This window comes from Anastrepha obliqua, unplaced genomic scaffold (genome assembly GCF_027943255.1).
Source record: "Anastrepha obliqua isolate idAnaObli1 unplaced genomic scaffold, idAnaObli1_1.0 ptg000012l, whole genome shotgun sequence".
Lineage (NCBI taxonomy): Eukaryota > Metazoa > Arthropoda > Insecta > Diptera > Tephritidae > Anastrepha > Anastrepha obliqua.
Genome location: NW_026562179.1, coordinates 2102822 through 2125417, shown reverse-complemented (window position 1 = coordinate 2125417; position 22596 = coordinate 2102822). Strand labels below are relative to the sequence as shown.

Genomic DNA, 22596 nt, shown 5'->3' with positions numbered 1-22596 from the left:
TGATATCCATATTGTACAAACACATTCTAGGGTCCACGTTTTGGTCTCTATCTGGAGACCCTAGTTACGGAGCGGCACGAAAAATACTCTGAACTAAAGCATTCACACACAGCTTTCATTTGATACCTATATTGTACATACACATCCGAAGGTTACCCGGGCCCACGTTTTGACCTTTATCCCGAGACCCTAGTCACGGGGCGGCATGAAAAATACTCTGTACTAAAGCATTCACCAACAGCTTTCAATTGATATCCATATTGTACAAACACATTCTAGGGTCCACGTGTTGCTCTCTATCCCGAGACCCTAGTCACGGAGCGGCATGAAAAATACTCTGAACTAAAGCATTCACCAACAGCTTCAGTTTGATATCCATATTGTACAAACACATTCTAGGCTCCATGTTTTGGTCTCTATCTCGAGACCCTAGTCACGGAGCGGCATGAAAAATACTCTGAACTAAAGCATTCACCAACAGCTTCCATTTGATACCCATATTGTACATACACATCCGAAGGTTACCCGGGCCCACATAGGGGTGGACTACCCTTAACATTTAGGGGGATGAAAAATAGATGTTGGCCGATTCTCCACCCTGGCCGACAATCACGCTAAGGATCACAAAAATCGGTCGAGCCGTTTCGGAGGAGTTCAAGTTCGAACACCGTGACACGAGAATTTTATATATAAGATTAATAATTAAGAATTTACTAAATAAATAGATTAGTATTTTATATTTATGATTCTAATAAAAGTGAAATACTTTATATATGGAGCTTAAATCCATTGCACTAATCTGCCATATTAGAAATTAGTTAAAAGTGGTAATTCAGAATAACTGTGTTCAGCGGGAGGGGTATTTTGAAGTCACTCAATTGATGAACTTAGTTGTATAAGGTAAATAACTTGTCGTTGGGAAATTATACTTTCTCAAATAATAAATAAGAAAAATAAAATTCCTAATAATGAAATAGAAGACCCAATAGTTGAGATAATATTTCATGTTGCATATGCATCTGGATAATCTGAATATCGTCGAGGTATACCTGCTAGTCCTAAGAAATGTTGGGGAAAGAATGTTAAATTTACTCCAATAAATATAATAATAAATTGACTTTTTAATCATCTAGGATTTATATTTAATCCAGTAAGTAAAGGGTATCAGTGAATAAATCCAGCTATAATTGCGAATACTGCTCCTATAGGTAATACATAATGGAAGTGTGCTACTACATAATAAGTATCATGTAAAATAATATCTACAGATGAATTAGCAAGTATTACTCCAGTTAATCCTCCTACTGTAAATAAGAAAACAAATCCCAGAGCTCATAATATTGCTGGTGAGTAATTTAATTGAGTTCCATGTAGTGTAGCTAATCAACTGAAAATTTTAATTCCTGTTGGTACCGCAATAATTATAGTAGCTGATGTAAAATATGCTCGTGTGTCTACGTCTATTCCAACAGTAAACATGTGATGAACTCACACAATAAATCCTAATAGTCCAATTGCTATTATTGCATAAATCATCCCTAAAGAACCAAATGTTTCCTTTTTACCTGATTCTTGACTAATAATATGAGAAATTATTCCAAATCCAGGTAAAATTAGAATATAAACTTCTGGGTGACCAAAAAATCAAAATAAATGTTGATATAAAATTGGATCTCCTCCTCCGGCAGGGTCAAAAAAAGATGTATTTAAATTTCGGTGAGTTAATAATATAGTAATTGCACCAGCTAGTACTGGTAAAGATAAAAGTAATAATAGTGCTGTTAATACTACAGCTCATACAAATAAAGGTATTCGATCAAATGTTATACCAGTAGATCGTATATTAATTACTGTTGTAATAAAATTTACTGCTCCTAGGATTGATGAAATTCCAGCTAAATGTAATGAAAAAATAGCTAAATCTACTGAAGCTCCTCCATGAGCGATTAGAGATGATAATGGAGGATAAACAGTTCATCCTGTACCAGCTCCCTTTTCTACTATACTACTTACTAGTAATAGTGTAAGAGAAGGAGGTAATAATCAAAATCTTATATTATTTATTCGTGGAAATGCTATATCAGGTGCTCCTAATATTAAAGGTACTAATCAATTTCCAAATCCTCCAATTATAATAGGTATTGCTATAAAAAAAATTATTACAAATGCGTGAGCTGTTACAATTACATTGTAAATTTGATCATCTCCAATTAAGGCTCCTGGATGTCCTAATTCAGTTCGAATTAGAATTTTAAGAGATGTTCCTACTATACCAGCTCATGCTCCAAAAATAATATAAAATATAATGTTCCAATATCTTTATGATTTGTTGAGAATAATCATTGTCGCGATTAAGACAATTAAAATATTTTTTATTATTAAATAAGTATTAAATGATTAAATGGCTGAAGATTAGGCGATAGATTGTAAATCTATTTATAAGAATAAATTCTTTTTAATCAAAAATTTAGTTATAAGAATAAATTCTTATAAATTACAAAATTCATTTATAAGTAAATTTTATAGATCAAGAAGAATTTATTTATAAGAATAACTTTTTTATCAAAAAGAATTTATTGTTATAAATTAATAATTAAGAATTTACTAAATAAATAGATTAAACTGAATTTAAAATTTAGAGCTTTATAGTCAATAATGACATTAGACTGCAATTCTAAAGGAGTATAAATATAGTATTACTAAGGCTTAAAAGATTTAACTTATATTTATAGCTTTGAAGGTTATTAGTTTATTTAACTTAAAGCCTTTATTTTATAATAAGTTAAAAATGTTTTTATAAAATACTAAATTTTTGATTTAGCTTAGGATACTGTAAAGTTACATAGATAATAGATACTAAAATTAATCTAAATGTGGAAATAAAAGATAAAATTATTATGCATTTAAATGAAATTTTGTTAACTTGTATATAGTTTGTTCAATTATTTTCACTATAGTTTAGTATAAAAGCAGCGAAACACAAACGTAAATAAAAAAATAATGTGATTAAAGTTATTACGGTTATAATTGTTATAAGAGTATATTGATTATTTAAAATTAATAATTGAATAACTAATCACTTTGGTAGAAATCCAATAAATGGTGGAAGTCCACCTAGGGATAATAAATTTAGGAATAACATAAATTTTAAAATTTTTGAGTTAAAAAATGAATTAAATAATTGATTAATATGATACATTTTAAAATTATTAAAGATAAATGTTAAACTAAAGGATAAAAATGTATAAAAACAAAAATAGGTTATTCATATTGATTCACTAACTTGTATTGCAGTTAATATTCATCCTAGATGATTAATTGATGAAAATGCTATTAACTTTCGTAGAGATGTTTGATTTAATCCTCCTATTGATCCAATAACTGTTGATAGAATAATAATTGAAAAAATAAAAATATTTTGTTGAATTGTAATATACGAAATTAATATAATTGGGGCAATTTTTTGTCATGTTATTAATACTAAAGCGTTTATTCATGATAATCCCTCTATAACGTTAGGGAATCAAAAATGGAAAGGGGCTGCTCCACTTTTTAATAAAAGAGAAGAATAAATAATTATATCATTATATATTGAATTTGACTGTAATATAGGGAAATTATTAAGGTATATTATAATAATAGCAAATAATAAAACAGCAGATGCTATTGCTTGAGTTAAAAAATACTTAAGAGAGGCTTCTGTTGATATTAAGTTGTTATCTCTTATTAGGGGGATAAAAGATAATAAATTAATTTCTAGACCTATTCAAGCTCTTAATCAAGAATTAGATGATACTGTAATTAATGTTCCTACTATTAAAATAAAAAAAATATGATTTTGGCAGAATTATTGAAAATTAAAAAGAAAAGGATTAAAACCTTTATAAATGGGGTATGAACCCAGTAGCTTAATTAGCTTATCTTTTTACTAAACAAATAGATTAAACTATTTGTGATTTATTTTATTATTAGTTTTCATTAATAATTATTTTATATTTTGGTGTATGATGCACACAAGTTTTTGATACTTTTAGAAATAGTTTAATTCTATTAAATATAATGAATGTAAATTTATTACATAATTTACCCTATCAAGGTAACTCTTTTTGTCAGGCAATTCATTAAAGGAAAATAACTTATTTGAAATGAAATAGGCTGTTTTCATTGAATTTTTTTTTTTTTTTAATAGTTGATTTATTAGAAAGGGGATAAATTTAATTAAACTTATTTATTTAATTATAATAATTAAATAAAGTAAATTAATTATTATAGTATTTTATTTATCTAGATAATTAAAAATTCCAATATAGACATCTCCGAGAGGTAAAAGTACAACTCATAGATAAATATATAGATGAATATAAAAAATTTAATTTTTATTATTAATTTATACAAATGTCTAACGTTAGATCAAAGTATGTGCCTATAAATGTAATATACAATTCTGCATCTTCTAATTTAAAGGGGTTTTTAACAAAATTAATAGGCATCTATTAATTAATTAAATATTTATATGCATATAGATATTTATTGATCTAACTTAGTATACGTTTTATTATTATAAAATATATTATTTAGAAAAAAAAAATTTTTAAATTAAAAATAAGAGGATTATTTATCAATAAATATTAAAATTTAATAAATACGAAAATTAAAAAAAAAAATTTAGTTTAATCTATTTATTTAGTAAATTCTTAATTATTAATTTAATTTTATTTTGTTATTTAAACTAAATTTTTTATGCTAAATAATTTAAATTAATATAAATATAATTATTTTATACTTATTAGTTCTATTAATTTATTTATATTATTTAAGTTTTATTAATTTATTAAATTTAATGAAAATATTTGAAATGAAATAGGCTGTTTTCATTGAATTTTTTTTAATGGAAAATGGTAAATTTGATTAGGGGTCTTTTTACTTTTAAGGAGGAAATACTAAAATGTTTTATTAAATTTTAAATTTAATTATAAATATTTTATATACAAATAATTGTTATTAAGAATTTACTAAATAAATAGATTAAACTAAATTTTTTAATTAATTTTAGTTATTATTAAGTTAATTAATTAATAATTTGTATTTATTGTGTTGATCTTATATAGGCAGTTAAATTCAATGAAAACATTTAAATGAAATAGACTGTTTTCATTGAATTTTTTTTAATGAGAAACGGTAAATTTGATTAGGGGTCTTTTTACTTTTAAGGAGGAAATACTAATCAAGTTTTATTTTATAAAAAAACTAATTTTATTTTTTTTTTTACTTTATTTTGTTAATAATTAAGAATTTACTAAATAAATATTAGAATTAAATTTATTTAATATTTATTTAAAATAAATAACTAATTTGTGTTACTAAATAAATAGATTAAACTAAATTTTTTAAAATATTTTTTGATTTATTTAACTACTAAAGTTTTATTTTGGCTTATGTTTTTGTTATTGATTTATTTTATATGTAAATTTTTGTGTGAAATTTTATTTATTTTAATAATAATTAATTTTTTTTTTTATTCTCAGTAATTAATTTTATAAATCAAAGAAATTTGGAATTAGTAATTTTATATAGTATTGGCTAAATTTGTGCCAGCAGCCGCGGTTATACAAATAATACAAATAAAATATTTTTGGTAAAAGTTAAATTTTATATAAATAAAATATGTATAATTTTATCAGGTGAAATTTTAAAATTATTTATTTTTATTAAATTTTAATTGAAGCTTGTAAATTTTATAAATAAACTAGGATTAGATACCCTATTATTTAAAATGTAATTAATAAATACTAAGGTAGTAAGAGTTATGTTCTTGAAACTTAAAAAATTTGGCGGTATTTTAGTCTATTCAGAGGAACCTGTCCTGTAATTGATAATCCACGATGTACCTCACTTAAATTTGTTTTTCAGTGTATATACCGTCGTTATTAGAATATCTTATTAGAGTAATAATTTTCAATAATTTTTATTAAAATTTATATCAGATCAAGGTGTAGCTTATATTTAAGTAGAGATGGGTTACAATAAATTTATTTAAATGGATTTAAATTTGAAATTTTTTTTTGAAAGTGGATTTGATAGTAAAATTTTAAAGATTAAGAATTTGATTTAAGCTTTAAAATATGTACATATCGCCCGTCGCTCTTACCATTAAGATAAGATAAGTCGTAACATAGTAGATGTACCGGAAGGTGCCTCTAGAATGACAATTTAAAGCTTATTAAGTAAAGTATTTCATTTACATTGAAAAGATTTTTGTGCAAATCAATATAAATTGAGTTTTAATATTTATTTATTAATTTTTTTTATTATTGATATAATTTATTAAAAATAATTATAAAAAATAATGTTTTAGTAAGTTTTAGTGAAAAAATAATTTTAATAATAGTTTATTATGTATTGTGAAAGAATATTGAAATAAATTGAAAAATTTTTAATTAAAAAGAAAATTTAGTTTATTGTACCTTGTGTATCAGGGTTGATCTAATAATTAATAATTATTTATTAATCTCGATTTTATAAGAGTTAATAATTTATTAAAGTTAATTTGTAAAAATTATTTTAAATAAATTATTAGAAATGAAATGTTATTCGTTTATAAAGGTATCTAGTTTTTTTAGAAATAAATTTAATTTACAAATTTTTAATTTTTAATTTATTTTTTTAATTTAAAAATTTATTAATTTGAATATTTTAAGGGATAAGCTTTAAAATAATTAAAATATTAAAAATTATTGAATAATTTATTTAAAATGTATACATAGAATTAGTAATCATTTATAAGTTTGTTATAAATTATTTTATAATTTATATTATTTAATTTTGTTTTCATTGAATTTATAAAATTTTTTTATTAATTTTAAATAAAAAGTAATAATGATCAAATTAGTATATTTAAGTATTGTTAAAATATTTTATATTGAAAAGTTTATATAAAGAACTCGGCAAATTTTATTTATACTCGCCTGTTTAACAAAAACATGTCTTTTTGAATTATATTTAAAGTCTGACCTGCCCACTGAATAATTTTAAATGGCCGCAGTATTCTGACTGTGCAAAGGTAGCATAATCATTAGTCTTTTAATTGAAGGCTGGTATGAACGGTTGGACGAAGTATAAGCTGTTTCATATAAATTTATAATAGAATTTTATATTTTAGTTAAAAAGCTAAAATTTTATTAAAAGACGAGAAGACCCTATAAATCTTTATATTTAATATTAACTAAATTTTTTTGATTTATTTTATTTTTTTAATATTAATTATTTTGTTAGGGTGATATTAAAATTTAATGAACTTTTAATTTTTTAAAATCATTAATTTATGAATTATTGATCCATTAATAGTGATTATAAGATTAAGTTACTTTAGGGATAACAGCGTAATTTTTTTTGAGAGTTCATATCGACAAAAAAGTTTGCGACCTCGATGTTGGATTAAGGTATAATTTTGGGTGTAGCCGTTCAAAAATTAAGTCTGTTCGACTTTTAAATCCTTACATGATTTGAGTTCAGACCGGTGTAAGCCAGGTTGGTTTCTATCTTTAATAAATTGTAATATTTTAGTACGAAAGGACCAAATATTAAAATAATTATATTTTGAATAATAGAATATTATTAATATAAATAAACTATTTTGGCAGATTAGTGCAATAAATTTAGAATTTATTTATGTAGTTTATATTACAAATAGTACTTGATTTTTATGGAAATAATTTTATCTTTTGTTGGTAGATTAATTTTGGTAATTTGTGTTTTAGTAAGAGTAGCTTTTTTAACTCTTTTGGAACGTAAAGTATTAGGGTATATTCAGATTCGTAAGGGTCCTAATAAGGTTGGTTTAATAGGAATTCCTCAACCTTTTTGTGATGCAATTAAGTTATTTACTAAGGAACAAACTTATCCTCTTTTATCAAATTATATTTCTTATTATTTTTCTCCTATTTTTTCTTTATTTATTTCTTTAATTGTTTGATTATGTATTCCTTTATTTGTAAAATTGTTTTCTTTTAATTTAGGTATTTTATTTTTTTTGTGTTGTACTAGATTAGGGGTTTATACTGTTATAGTAGCTTGATGATCATCTAATTCTAATTATGCTTTATTAGGGGGATTGCGAGCTGTTGCTCAAACTATTTCTTATGAAGTTAGAATGGCTTTAGTTTTATCATCTTTTGTTTTTTAATTGGAAGTTATAATATTTTTGATTTTTTTTATTATCAAAGTTATATTTGATTTGTCGTTATTATATTTCCAGATAGACTTGTTTGATTTTGTATTTGTTTAGCTGAAACTAATCGAACACCTTTTGATTTTGCTGAAGGTGAATCTGAATTAGTTTCAGGATTTAATATTGAATATAGAAGTGGTGGATTTGCTTTGATTTTTATAGCTGAATATGCTAGAATTTTATTTATAAGTATATTATTTTGTGCGATTTTTTTTTGGTTGCGATTTGTTTAACTTAGTATTTTATTTGAAATTGGTTTTTATTTCATTTGTTTTTATTTGAGTTCGTGGAACTTTACCTCGGTTTCGTTATGATAAATTAATATATTTAGCTTGAAAGTGTTTTTTACCTTTTTCTTTAAATTATTTATTATTTTTTATTGGAGTTAAATTATTTTTAATATATTATATATTGTTAATTGATTTTAGTAAAGTTAATAGGAAATTTTTGTTCCTATATTATGTTTTCAAAACATATGCTTGTTCAAGCTCATTAACTAATTAATTAAATTATCTCATCATTTATTAATTAGTGTGAAGCAGTATTTCCGCGCAGAGAAAGAAAAAGTCGTGTCGATGTAATTCACGTTTTTATTCTAACTGCCGTTTTTACATTTTTTGTCATCGCCTACTATCTAACGTATAATAAGTACAAAGTTAATTTTGGCATAGCCTACTATCTAACGTATAATCGTACAAGTATAAAGTTCCATGTAAGTGAAGTACAAGAGAGTAGGATTGGTTTGCAGAGTTGTATTTAGAATTCAACAAACGCCCCTTCAAACCAAGCCTGTACATTTAAAAATTCAAGTTTACATTTCAATATTCATTAAGTTACAATTCTCAATATGCTTCTGCTTCCCCAATACTTTGGTAAGTATGTCGGCTGCATTCTCATTTGTCGGAACATACTCGACCTCAATTTGTCCGCATTCGTGTTTCTCCCGTATATAATGGTATCGAATGTCGATGTGTTTGCTTCGTTTCTGCACCATGGGATTTTTCACCATAAATTGCGCACTCTGGTTGTCACACAAAATCAAAGTAGGGCCTCTTGTATATTCCAGGTAACCCAACTCATTCAACAGACCACGAAGAAAAACTATTTCTTTAGTACCTTGGCATAATGCTATGTACTCAGCTTCCATCGAACTTAACGCAACCACAGACTGTTTTCGCGCGTCCCAAGCAATTGCTCCACCAGCCATTGTAACAAAATAACCTGTATAGGACTTCCTGTCCAAGCTGTCGCTACCCCAGTCAGCGTCTGTGAAACACACAAAATTCTCAAAATTAGCAGAAAAAGTTAATTTACCATAAGGGGTTTTCTTCAAATATCGAAGAACGTATTTTGCCGCCTACATGTGCTCTGTATGCGGATGTGAGTTATATTGAGATAACCTTGACACCACATGCGCGATATCCGGACGAGATATGACAGCCAGATACATAAGCCCGCCAATAAGACTTTGGTAGTCCTTCGCCTTCAAGTCACTGCACTGCTTGTCACATTTATGAAGCACCGTGCCTGGAGCCCATGGAGTTGCCGCTGGTTTACAATCTTCCATGCCCCATTGTTGAAGAAGTTGCTCGACATATCGCTTCTGATGTATAGTGATGTCACCTCGATCACCATCCCTTTCAACTTCCATCCCCAAATAAAATGATATCTGCCCGCGATCGACCGCTTCAATGTATTGATTCAACGCTTCTATTATACTCCGCATCTCATGCTTGTTTGAGCATGCCAAGATCATATCGTCTACGTAGAGAGCAATAATGCTAACATTCGCATTACCACGACGAATATAAACCGATGGGTCCGACTTGCACTTTACGAATCCCATCTTCCCCAATATTTGCGTAACTTTCCGGTTCCATTCTCGACCGGCTTGCTTCAGGCCATATAAAGCCTTTTTAAGTCTGCATACCTTATTAACATTTTTCGAATCTCCAAACAAGGGTGGCTGACACATATAAACCGTCTCCTCCAAATCGCCGTTCAAGTATGCAGCAACAATGTCTATGTGGTTAACCAGCAACTTGTGTTTCGCGGCCAATGCCAAAATTAGACGAATTGTTGAATGACGTACCACCGGAGCAAATGTTTCGCAGTAATCCACATTGTATTTTTGTGCGCAACCCATCGCAACTAGCCTCGCCTTAAACTTCTCAATTGAGCCATCCGGATTACGTTTTATTGCGAAAACCCATTTACAGCCGATAACATTTTTATGAGGTGGTCGATTCACCAAGTCCCATGTTGCGTTCCGCACCAACGATTCATACTCTACTCTCATTGCCTCTTTCCACCTATCAGCATCTTTAGAGTTTAGCGCCTCACTGACCGTGTTCGGATTTTCAATAACAGAGTTCAGCATCTCCGGACCAGCCTCTGTACAATAGACTTTTCTAGGCCTTCCTACACCTCCTGTACGCACCATTTTTGGCCTTCCTCGCTTCCTCTTGTTATTGTTTACAGCAACAGCCTCCTCGTAATCAGACTCAGTCTCAGCTCTTTCATGTTCTTCATGCTCGCTGCCTTCGTCTTCACGCTCGTCACGTCTGTCTTCGCTTACTAACGCTTCTTCAGCGCTACTCGGTTTTGCTTGAAGTTCAATAAAAAATGTCTCTTCGTTGACATCACTGTCCCTTAAATTTAATTCAAATGAATTTTCGAAAAATATGACATCACGTGCAATTGTGATTTGATTCGTTTGTAAGTTAATTAATCTATAACCTTTCGTAGTTGGGTGATAGCCAACAAACTTTAGCTTAACCCCTTTCGGCAAAAACTTACTACCGCGTGGTCTTGGCCCCTTTTGCAGAACCACTGCATCACAACCAAACGTACGGAAATGTGCAACCGATGGTTTCCGCCCATGCCATTTCTCGTAAGGTGTAACTGCACCTAAAACTTTCGTAGGACACCTGTTTCTAATATATACCGCCGTGCTTACCGCTTCAGCCCACAATGAAGGTGGCATTTTAGAAGAGCTTAATAAGCATCGCATCATTTCCACCAAAGTTCTGTTGGCTCTTTCAGCCACACCGTTTTGCTGAGGGCTGTACGGCACAGTGGTTTGATGCCGAATACCTTTATCACGTAACCAATTTTCAAACTGAGAGTTGACGAATTCTCTCCCATTGTCACTACGAATCGTTTTTATTTTGCGACCAGTCTGCTTCTCCGCGGTCGCAACAAAAAGTTTAAACATATCAAAAGCTTCGGATTTTCTTTTTAAAAAATACACTGCATTATATCGCGAGTAATCATCTATAAATGATATAAAATACGATGCACTACCAACCGAATTCACACCCATAGGCCCGCACAAGTCCGTATGTACAAGTTCTAATACACTTTTTGTATAAATGCCGCTATATTTCACATAAGGCTTACTATGGATTTTGCATACCGCGCACGTAAAGCATTCAATGTTTTTTGAAATTTTAAAGTTCAAACCATTTACCATATTCATTCTTGAAAGTTTATTTAAATCATTTGTATTTATGTGGCCAAACCGCCTATGCCAATCACTAACCCCATTTACACAGTCCGCACTTTTGTTCACTAAAACGTTAGCAACATATATGCCATTTTCCAATGCACCAATAAGAATTGTTTTTTTGTTTTTGTTTTGCATTATGACATTATTTTCTGTAAATGTGATGACATTTCCACTCTCTGCAGCTTTAGCGATTGAAAAAAAATTGGAATGTAGATCAGGTACATACCAAACGTCTCTCAAATTAACAGTTGTGTACTTTGTTTTCAGATTAACCGTGCCCTTTCCGCGTGCATAAACGCAAGCACCTGAAGCTAAAACTATTCTATGTTTCACACAAACAAGAGAACTAAACAATTTAGCATCTTTGCACATGTGAGACGTTGCGCCACTGTCGATTATCCAAGTCTCTCTTAAATTCTCCTCTTTCTCTACTAACGACCAAGCTTTATCATCTACGAGTGAATTATTGGATTGAAAACTGCACTGAGAACGTATATGCCCTATATGTTCACACTATGAACGTATATGTCCACACTTAAAGCACTTTATGTTGTTATCGTACCTACTGAAAGTTATGCTTTCGTTCGCTCTACCATTTTCCTTTTGTCTTGTTCTGCTGCTGTTACCGCTGCCAGCGCCTCTGCCGCTACCGACACCAATCTCACTCCTTACGCCTCTGCTGACGCTGCTTTTATTTCGAAAAATTCCAACGCGCCTTTTCGATTCGTTTGCCGAAAAAGCCGTTTCTGCGCTACTGCATTTGTCGCCGTGCCTTTGCTCCTCTTCCAGAATCTTCGCGACGAGATTATCCAATTTCAGCAATGCGTCCCTGCTCTCGATTGCCACCACAAAATTGTCCATTTCGTCTGGTAATGAGCAAAGCAACAAAATTGATAAAAAGTCGTCCTCCATGGATGTGCCAACTTCTTTTAAGTCATCTACAATACAGCAGAACTCCTTCAATTGAGCTGAAAACTTCTCGTTGCTTCTGAATTGAAATCGGATAAGTTTTTTAAATAGGTTCACTTTCCTACACGCTGTATCTGCCTTGTAGAGCGCGTTCAACGTGTCCCATGCACTTTTTGCTGTGGTACAGTTTTTAATATGTATCAGCTCACTTGGCTTGACGCTCAACTTTATAGTAGCGAGAGCCTTCCTGTCGCATACTATCCAGATGGTCTTTCCAGGCTCCTCCTCCGGACACTTATCAACGACTGCACTCCACAAATCTAGAGTAATCAGTAAACTCTTTAACTGAATACACCAAGTGGTATAATTTTCCCCACTTAATTTTTCGATGTTGGCTAAAGCGTTAGCCATTTTACCGCGACTATTGCTTTTAAAACCGGATAAGCAAATCAACCAAATTATTACAACTTCAATTTATGTATATTGACCGTGAACTTAGAAACCCAAATCGATACCTTGGCCCATAACCATTTGAAGCAGTATTTCCGCGCAGAGAAAGAAAAAGTCGTGTCGATGTAATTCACGTTTTTATTCTAACTGCCGTTTTTACATTTTTTGTCATCGCCTACTATCTAACGTATAATAAGTACAAAGTTAATTTTGGCATAGCCTACTATCTAACGTATAATCGTACAAGTATAAAGTTCCATGTAAGTGAAGTACAAGAGAGTAGGATTGGTTTGCAGAGTTGTATTTAGAATTCAACATAGTGGATTAATAATGTAATATAAGAAGTAAACTACTGTTAAAATTTGTCCAACTAGTACATAAGGATCTTCTACAGGTCGTGCTCCGATTCATGTTAATAGAATTACAGTAACTACTATAATTCAAAATAGAATTTTATTTACAGGATAAAATTGGATTCCTCGGAAGTTTCTTAAATGATAGAATGGTAAAATTGCTAGGATTGCAATTGATAAAACTAATGCAATAACTCCTCCTAATTTATTAGGAATAGAACGCAAAATTGCATATGCAAATAGAAAATATCATTCAGGTTGAATGTGTACTGGTGTTACTAGAGGATTAACAGGGATGAAATTATCAGGATCTCCTAATAGGTAAGGGTTAATTAAAGTTAATAATAGAAGTGCTATAATTATAATAATAAATCCTACAATGTCCTTGTATGTAAAATATGGGTGGAATGGAATTTTATCAATATTAGAATTTAATCCAATTGGATTATTAGATCCTGTTTGATGTAAAAATAATAAATGAATTAATGTTATTGCTAATGCAATAAATGGTAAAATAAAATGAAATGTAAAGAATCGTGTAAGAGTGGCATTATCTACTGCAAATCCTCCTCAAACTCATTGAACTAAATCAATTCCTAAGTAAGGAATTGCAGATAATAGATTTGTAATAATATTTTGTAGAATGATATTTGTCCTCATGGTAAAACGTAACCTATGAATGCTGTTGCTATAACTAAAAATAGAATTAGAACTCCTACTAGTCATGTAGGTGTAAATAAATATGAGCCGTAATAAATTCCTCGACCAATATGTAGATAAATACAAATGAAGAAAAATGATGCACCATTAGCATGTAAAGTTCGTAATAATCAACCATAATTTACATCTCGACAAATATGATTAACACTATTAAAAGCTAAATTAATATCTGCTGTATAATGTATAGCTAAGAAAAGTCCTGTTAGAATTTGAATAATTAAACATAATCCTAATAGTGACCCGAAGTTTCATCAGGCTGAAATATTAATTGGAGCTGGAAGATCTACTAGAGCATTATTTGCAATTTTGAATAATGGGTGTTGGGTTCGTAAAGGTTTGTTCATTAGTTTAATTTATTAATCGAAGGGGTCCGTAGAATAATTTAGTAATTTTTACTATTGCAATTAATGTAATTAATAAGTAATTTATTAATAAAATAGTAATTACATTTGTTGGATAATTATATAATTTATGAAGATTTAGAGAATTTTCTTCTGTAAATATATTTAAATTAATTATAGTTTGTATTTCGTTATTTTGAATGAAGGATGAAATGTATGATTTATCTATAAATCATCTTGTACCTATTAATAAAATGAAAATTAATATAAATGAAAAGGCTGTTTTCATTGAAAGCGAGAATATTTCATTTGATGCTAGGGATGTAACGTAGATGAATAATACTAATACTCCTCCTAGAAAAATTAAAAATAATACATACGAGAATCAGAATCTTTTAGCTATGAATCCAGTTAGAAGACAAATTTGTAATGTTTGAATTAATAACATTAATCCTATTGCTAATTGATGATTTATTTGAATAAAAATAAGACTAGAAATCAATGTTGTTGAGTATAAAGTTAATTGTATAATATCAGGAGGTAGTTTATTTAAAATATTAATTTTGGGGATTAATGATAAAGTTATTTCTTTTCTCTTGAAGTTTTAAAAGATTAATTCTTATTTTTGATTTACAAGACCAATGTTTTTGTTAAACTATTAAAACTAATGTTAAAATTATTATATTGGGGATTACCTTGTTTTTTAATTTTAATAGGAGTATTTGTTTTCGTTTTTAATCGTAAATATTTATTGTCTATGCTTTTAAGATTAGAATATATTGTTTTAAGTTTATTTTTTTTATTATTTATTTATTTAAATTTAATAGATTTTAGAAGATATTTTAGTATAATATTTTTAACTTTTAGTGTTTGTGAAGGGGCTTTGGGTCTTTCAATTTTAGTATCTATAATTCGAACTCATGGAAATGATTATTTTCAATCATTTAATGTATAACAATGTTAAAGTTAATTTTTATAATAATTTTTGAAGTGAAACTTCTTTTGTCTCGAAGGATGAAACGCTGTGAGGAGTAAAACCATAGCGTTTCATCGATATGTGACGCTACGCCAGCGCCATCTGTTAAAAGCGTGGCGTGGATGAAACGCTGTGAGGAGTAAAACTACGCTAAACTACGTAAAACTCCGCTATGCCAGCGCCATCTGTTAAAAGACTGGCGTGGCGTGTCGTCGTGAATGTAATGCGGTCGTTTATTATTGCATTCTTATCGAATGTAATTTGTAAATATGACATTTGATTGACGGCCGCCGTAGCCGAGTGGGTTGGTGCGTGATCACCATTCGGAATTCACAGAGAGGTCGTTGGTTCGAATCTCGGTGAAAGCAAAATTAATGAAAACATTTTTCTAATAGCGGTCGCCCCTCGGCAGGCAATGGCAAACCTCCGAGTGTATTTCTGCCATGAAAAAAATCTGCTCATAAACATATCATAAAACAAAATGAAATAAATGTATAAAAAAAAAAAAAAAAAAAATTTTCTTGTGATTCGAACCAAGGATTTCGGATCGGAAGCCCACATTGCTAGCCGCTGGGCTATCGCGCTGTGCTGTCGTCGCAAAATAATGTATCATAAATCTGTTTACCATACCAAAGACCATACACTTTGCGAACGCATTTCGGTGGAAACAGTTGACAGTTATCCCAAACACAATATTATTAGTAACGCGAGACGCGTCATAGAGTGTGTGTGTAGTTTTGAGCAAATCTTACAAACATATTTTGTTTTGTTGATTGATTTCTGTTAAATATGGCATCAAATTAACAAAAACGGAAACCGAAAACAGGTGCTGAACGGCAACGTGAGTATTTGGAGCGTAAAAAATTAAGAGCTACTGTTGAACACCGTGACAGTGAATCCTCCGGTTGTACGATAAGTGATAATTTGTAGTACCAACAACAAGATGCGGAACTACCATTGATGCAGTATTTCATCGATACCTTGATAGATTAGAATGTAGATCATTTTTTACGTATTTCAGTTACCATAAAGCCCTTGTTTCATTTTTGGAAAACGAATCCAATAATGATAATGACAATGCCGAGAACCAAATGTAATTGAGTACAATAAATTCATTTCTTTTTATATTAAAATAAATAAATAATTCTGTTTAATAAAATTCCATTCCATGCTTTCCATGACTTCTGCATGCATTATATTGAAATAATAGTTAAATTATTGATTTGTTGATAAAAGAAGTTTCACTTCAATCGTGCGGGTTCCGTGAACTACCACACACTTTCTTTTTTATTATACCTTTTTGTTTTATTATAAATTCATTTTGAACGGTTCAAAATTTACTATTTTTGGTAAGTTTTATTTTTATTTTAATGAATTATTGTACAAATTATTTTGTAAATATTTCTTATTTTTTGGGATTTGATATTATTTCATATGGATTAATTTTATTAAGTTTTTGAATTTGTACACTTATAATTACTTCTAGTGAATCTATTAATAAATATAGTAATTATGAAAACTTTTTTTTAATTAATGTGTTAATTTTATTATTATGTTTAGTTTTAACCTTTGGTAGAATAAATTTATTTATGTTTTATTTATTTTTTGAAAGAAGACTGATTCCTACTTTATTTTTAATTTTGGGTTGAGGATATCAACCTGAACGTTTACAAGCTGGTATTTATCTTTTATTTTATACTTTATTAGTTTCTTTACCTATATTGGTAGGAATTTTTTATTTATATAATACTTTGATAACATTGAATTATTATCTTTTGATAAATTATGTTAATTGTTATGATTTATTATATTTATCTTTAATTTTAGCTTTTTTAGTTAAAATACTTATATTTTTGGTTCATTTATGATTACCAAAAGCTCATGTAGAAGCACCTGTTTCTGGTTCAATAATTTTAGCTAGAGTTATGTTAAAATTAGGTGGATATGGATTATTACGAGTTTTTTCTTTTTTACAGGTAAGTGGTATTAAATATAATTATATTTGAATTAGAATTAGATTAATTGGGGGTGTTTTAATTAGTTTAGTTTGTTTACGTCAAACTGATTTAAAGGCTTTAATTGCTTATTCTTCTGTTGCTCAAATAGGAATTGTTTTAGGAGGTCTTATAACTTTAAGATATTTAGGATTTTGTGGTCCTTATACATTAATAATTGCCCATGGACTTTGTTCTTCAGGACTTTTTTGTCTAGTTAATATTACATATGAACGGTTAGGTAGTCGAAGTTTATTAATTAATAAGGGTTTATTAAATTTTATACCTTCTATAACATTATGATGATTTTTGTTAAGAGCTTGTAATATAGCTGCACCTCCTTCTTTAAATTTATTAGGTGAAATTTGTTTATTAAATAGAATTGTTAGTTGATCTTGATTAACAATAATTTCTTTATCTTTATTATCTTTTATTAGAGCTGCTTATACTTTATATTTATACGCTTATAGTCAGCATGGTAAGTTATTTTCTGGAGTTTATTCGTTTAGAGGTGGTAAAATTCGGGAATATTATTTATTATTTTTACATTGATTTCCTTTAAATTTATTAATTTTAAAGAGTGATATTTGTATAATTTGACTTTAACTTTATTTAAATAGTTTATTTAAAATATTGATTTGTGGTGTCAATGATATGATTTTTGATCATTTTAAATCGTGAGAAAGTATTTATCTATTTGTAGAATTAGACTTTTGGTTTTAATTTTATTTAGAGCTAATTTTTTTTTTGTTTAGATTGTTAATGTTAATTAAGGATTTTTGTGTATTTATTGAATGAGAAGTAGTTAGATTTAATTCTTGTAGAATTGTTATAACTTTTTTATTTGATTGAATGAGTTTATTATTTATATCTTTTGTTTTATTAATTTCTTCTTTAGTTATTTATTATAGAAAGGAATATATAGGGGGAGATGTAAATATTAATCGTTTTATTATATTAGTTCTTATATTTGTTTTGTCTGTAATGTTATTAATTATTAGTCCTAATTTAATTAGAATTTTATTAGGATGAGATGGATTGGGATTAGTTTTTTATTGTTTAGTAATTTATTTTCAAAATGTAAAATCTTATAATGCTGGTATATTAACTGCTTTGTCTAATCGAATTGGTGATGTTGCCTTTTTATTAGCTATTGCTTGAATGCTAAATTATGGAAGTTGAAACTATATTTTTTATTTGGAAACAATAAAAAATAGAATCGAGATAGAAATTATTGGTGGATTAAATATATTCGCTGCTATAACTAAAACAGCACAAATTCCTTTTTCATCTTGATTACCTGCTGCAATAGCAGCTCCTACTCCTGTTTCTGCATTAGTTCATTCTTCTACTCTTGTTACTGCTGGAGTTTATTTATTAATTCGGTTTAATATTTTATTATGTAATTCTTGAATAGGTCAAGTTTTACTTTTATTATCTGGGTTGACTATATTTATAGCTGGATTAGGAGCTAATTTTGAATTTGATTTAAAAAAAATTATTGCTTTATCTACTTTGAGTCAGTTGGGTTTAATAATAAGAATTTTATCAATAGGATTTTATAAACTGGCTTTTTTTCATTTATTGAGTCATGCTTTATTTAAAGCGTTATTATTTATATGTGCTGGAGCTATTATTCATAATATAAATAATTCGCAAGATATTCGGTTGATAGGTGGATTAGGAATTTATATACCTTTAACTTCTGGTTGTTTTAATGTTGCTAATTTAGCTTTATGTGGTATACCTTTTTTAGCTGGATTTTATTCTAAGGATTTGATTTTAGAAATTGTGTCCTTGAGATATATTAATATATTTTCTTTTTTTCTTTATTTTTTTTCTACTGGATTAACTGTATGTTATTCTTTTCGGTTGGTTTATTATTCTATGACTGGTGAATTAAATTGTGGTTCTTTGAATATACTAAGAGATGAAGGATGGGTTATGTTGCGTGGTATGAGAGGGTTATTAATTATAAGTATTATTGGTGGTAGTATACTTAGATGATTGATTTTTCCTACACCTTATATAATTTGTTTACCAATTTATTTGAAATTATTAACTTTATTTGTTTGTATTAGTGGGGGATTATTAGGTTATTTAATTTCAAATGTATCTTTATTTTATTTTAATAAATCTTTAAATAATTATTTAGTAAGTTATTTTTCTGGTTCGATATGATTTATACCTTACATTTCTACTTATGGTGTAATTAATTTTCCTTTAGTTTTAGGAAGAATTGTTTATAAATCTTTTGATCAAGGATGATCTGAATTTATAGGAGGACAGAATTTGTATAATAAGTTGGTAGAATATTCTCAATTAGTTTATTTTTTACATAATAATAATTTAAAAATTTATCTTTTATTATTTGTTTTATGAATTACTTTCCTTTTTAGATTTTTTTTCTTATTTTATTCAAGTAGCTCAAATTGTAGAGTATAACACTGATAACAAATTCATTGGTAGCTGTACTGAAGCTACAGGACAACAAAACACAATACTACATTTTGGTCAACGACCATTCAATGGACGATTTGCAAGAAATGGAAGGTTCCAAAGAAGAAACAACTTCCCCAGAAATCAAAATCGTTTAAATTTTGATAATTTAGGAAATAATAATCAAAATAGAAATCGTTACCGACAAGGCAGACGAAATTTCAACCGGAACATGACACACAATGTACGAGTTGCCCAATCGGACGAAAACAACTTGGAAAACTAATCTACGCCTCTAAGATACACACGCTTAACCTTAACTTTAGCATTTTTGTACAACTTAAAATAGCAGATTTAAATACAAACATTACACTACTTGTAGATACTGGTGCAGATATATCACTCTTAAAATTCAATAAATCCACCTTTCAAAAAATAAACACAAAACACATTACAGCATTAAGCGGTATAGGGCAAGGCAAAATCAGTTCTATTGGTACAATATTTTTTGATTTAAAATTTACGACGAAATAACTATTCCCGCAAGGTCAGAAGTTATACGAAAAATAAACTTACCTAATACCTTGGATGAAGCACTGATTCCAAATCAAGAACCACACCCTGGAATATTTATAGCCAATACCTTGGTAAAATCTGACAACGCCTATATCCGCATTTTAAATACAAATAATAATACAGTATCTTTAAAGCAAAGCAACATTTTAACTGAAAATGTTTCTGATTACGACATAATAAACATGACACAGGTAATGCACAAAGAAAAACGGATATTCTCAACAAATTGAGAAAAAATTTACCTAAAACATATAAAAAACAATTGACAAACCTATGTTCCGAATACAGTGACATATTTGGGTTAGAAACAGAAACAATAACAACAAATAATTTTTATAAGCAAAAGTTAATGGTTAAAGACAAACAGCCAGTATACATAAAGAACTACCGTATACCCCACACACATAAGGATGAAATTGAGAGACAAGTAAACAAACTTATAGAAGACAAAATAGTCGAACCATCATTTTCAGAATAAAATAGTCCAATACTATTGGTACCAAAAAAGTCTCTACCGAACTCAGTTGAAAAAAGATGGAGATTAGTAATCGACTACAGACATATCATCAAAAAATTAATTGCAGATAAATTACCGTTACCGAGAATAGATGACATTTTAGACCAACTCGGAAGGGCAAAGTATTTTTCATGTCTCGATCTAATGACTGGATTTCATCAAATAGAACTTGATAAAAATTCAAGAAATTTAACATCTTTTTCAACCAACAACGGTTCATACAGATTTACTAGACTACCATATGGCTTAAAGGTAGCACCTAATTCATTCCAAAGAATGATGACAATTGATTTCAGTGGTTTAAAACCAGAGCAAGCTTTCTTATATATGGATGACTTAGTAGTCCTTGGTTGCTCTGAAAAACACATGCTTTCAAACTTGAAAAATGTTTTCGATTTATGTAGAACACATAATCTAAAATTACACCCTGAAAAATGTTCATTTTGTTGGGCAGAGCCGAGAATCGGAAAACAAGAAAAAACACGTTTAGATATGTTGGCGTTTATTCAAAGACTAAAATATGTTATTCAATAAGATGAAATGGAAAATAGAAGAAAATATGAAGCAGAGTTGCATTGTAGGTTACGATCTATTCGTGTTGTAAATGTTGCTGGATGAAACCGATTACTTTTTCATCACTCTTCCTCAACACGAGTAGGTCGTTTACATAGACCTTGCATTAAAACCTAAAAGTTTTACAAATTTTTCATGTTTGATTTTGTTCAAATTCTTTGTAAGTACATCAGCAATCATCTCACTTGTACAAATGTATTCAATTTCAATTAAATTATTATTCAGTGCATCTCTAACAAAATGGTACTTAATATCTATATGTTTACTTCGTGAGTGGTAAACCGGGTTTTTCGCCAATTGCTGCGCGCTCAAATTGTCGCTGTAAACTCTAACTGGGTCACCGGAGCTACTTACGCCAATATCTGCCAATAAACGTCGTAGATATACTGCTTCTTTCGCAGCCGTTGCTAACGCGACGTATTCTGCCTCTGTGCTGCTGAGGGCTACGCTGCTTTGGCGTTTGCTCTCCCACGATATTGAACTACCGCCCAAGAAGAATACATACCCTGTGTATGACTTGCGATCGATACTATTACTGCCCCAATCGGCATCCACAAACCCTTCGATAGGCTTGCCCGTATGACGGTATACCAACTTGTAGTCTTTAGTCATTGCCAGGTATCGTAAAATATGTTTGATACCTGATTCGTGCTCTTTGTGTGGATTTTGATTTCGCTGTGCCAGTTTCGAGATTGAGTGCAATATATCTGGCCTTGTGCAAATAGCGAGATACATTAATGCACCGACTGCTGATTGGTACTTTGTAACATCGGCTTTAATACACGTCTCACTAGTGCACCCAATTTGAAACCCCACGTCTAAAGGTGTCTTCGCTGCTCGACAACTGGTCATGTTATACTTTTCTAAAATCTCTCTTATATACCACGCTTGCCCGACTGAGATGCTTCCCGTATCGCCGTCTCTGGTGATCTCCATACCCAAAAAATACGAGATGGGACCTTTATCGATACATTCGAAGCTGCTTGAAATTCGTGCTTTGATCGCAAGAA

At 29.3% G+C, this 22596-nt stretch overlaps 5 pseudogenes; 1 reads left to right on the top strand and 4 right to left on the bottom strand.

The window, feature by feature from the left end:
• Positions 1–807: 807 nt before the first annotated feature.
• LOC129251278 (cytochrome c oxidase subunit 1-like) lies at positions 808–2348 on the bottom strand (annotated as a pseudogene).
• Positions 2349–2794: 446 nt separating this feature from the next.
• Positions 2795–9434, bottom strand: LOC129251277 (NADH-ubiquinone oxidoreductase chain 2-like; annotated as a pseudogene).
• A 4022-nt stretch (positions 9435–13456) lies between these two features.
• On the bottom strand, positions 13457–14514 carry LOC129251255 (cytochrome b-like; annotated as a pseudogene).
• A 4-nt stretch (positions 14515–14518) lies between these two features.
• LOC129251276 (NADH-ubiquinone oxidoreductase chain 6-like) lies at positions 14519–17958 on the bottom strand (annotated as a pseudogene).
• A 361-nt stretch (positions 17959–18319) lies between these two features.
• Positions 18320–19898, top strand: LOC129251256 (NADH-ubiquinone oxidoreductase chain 5-like; annotated as a pseudogene).
• Positions 19899–22596: the final 2698 nt, after the last annotated feature.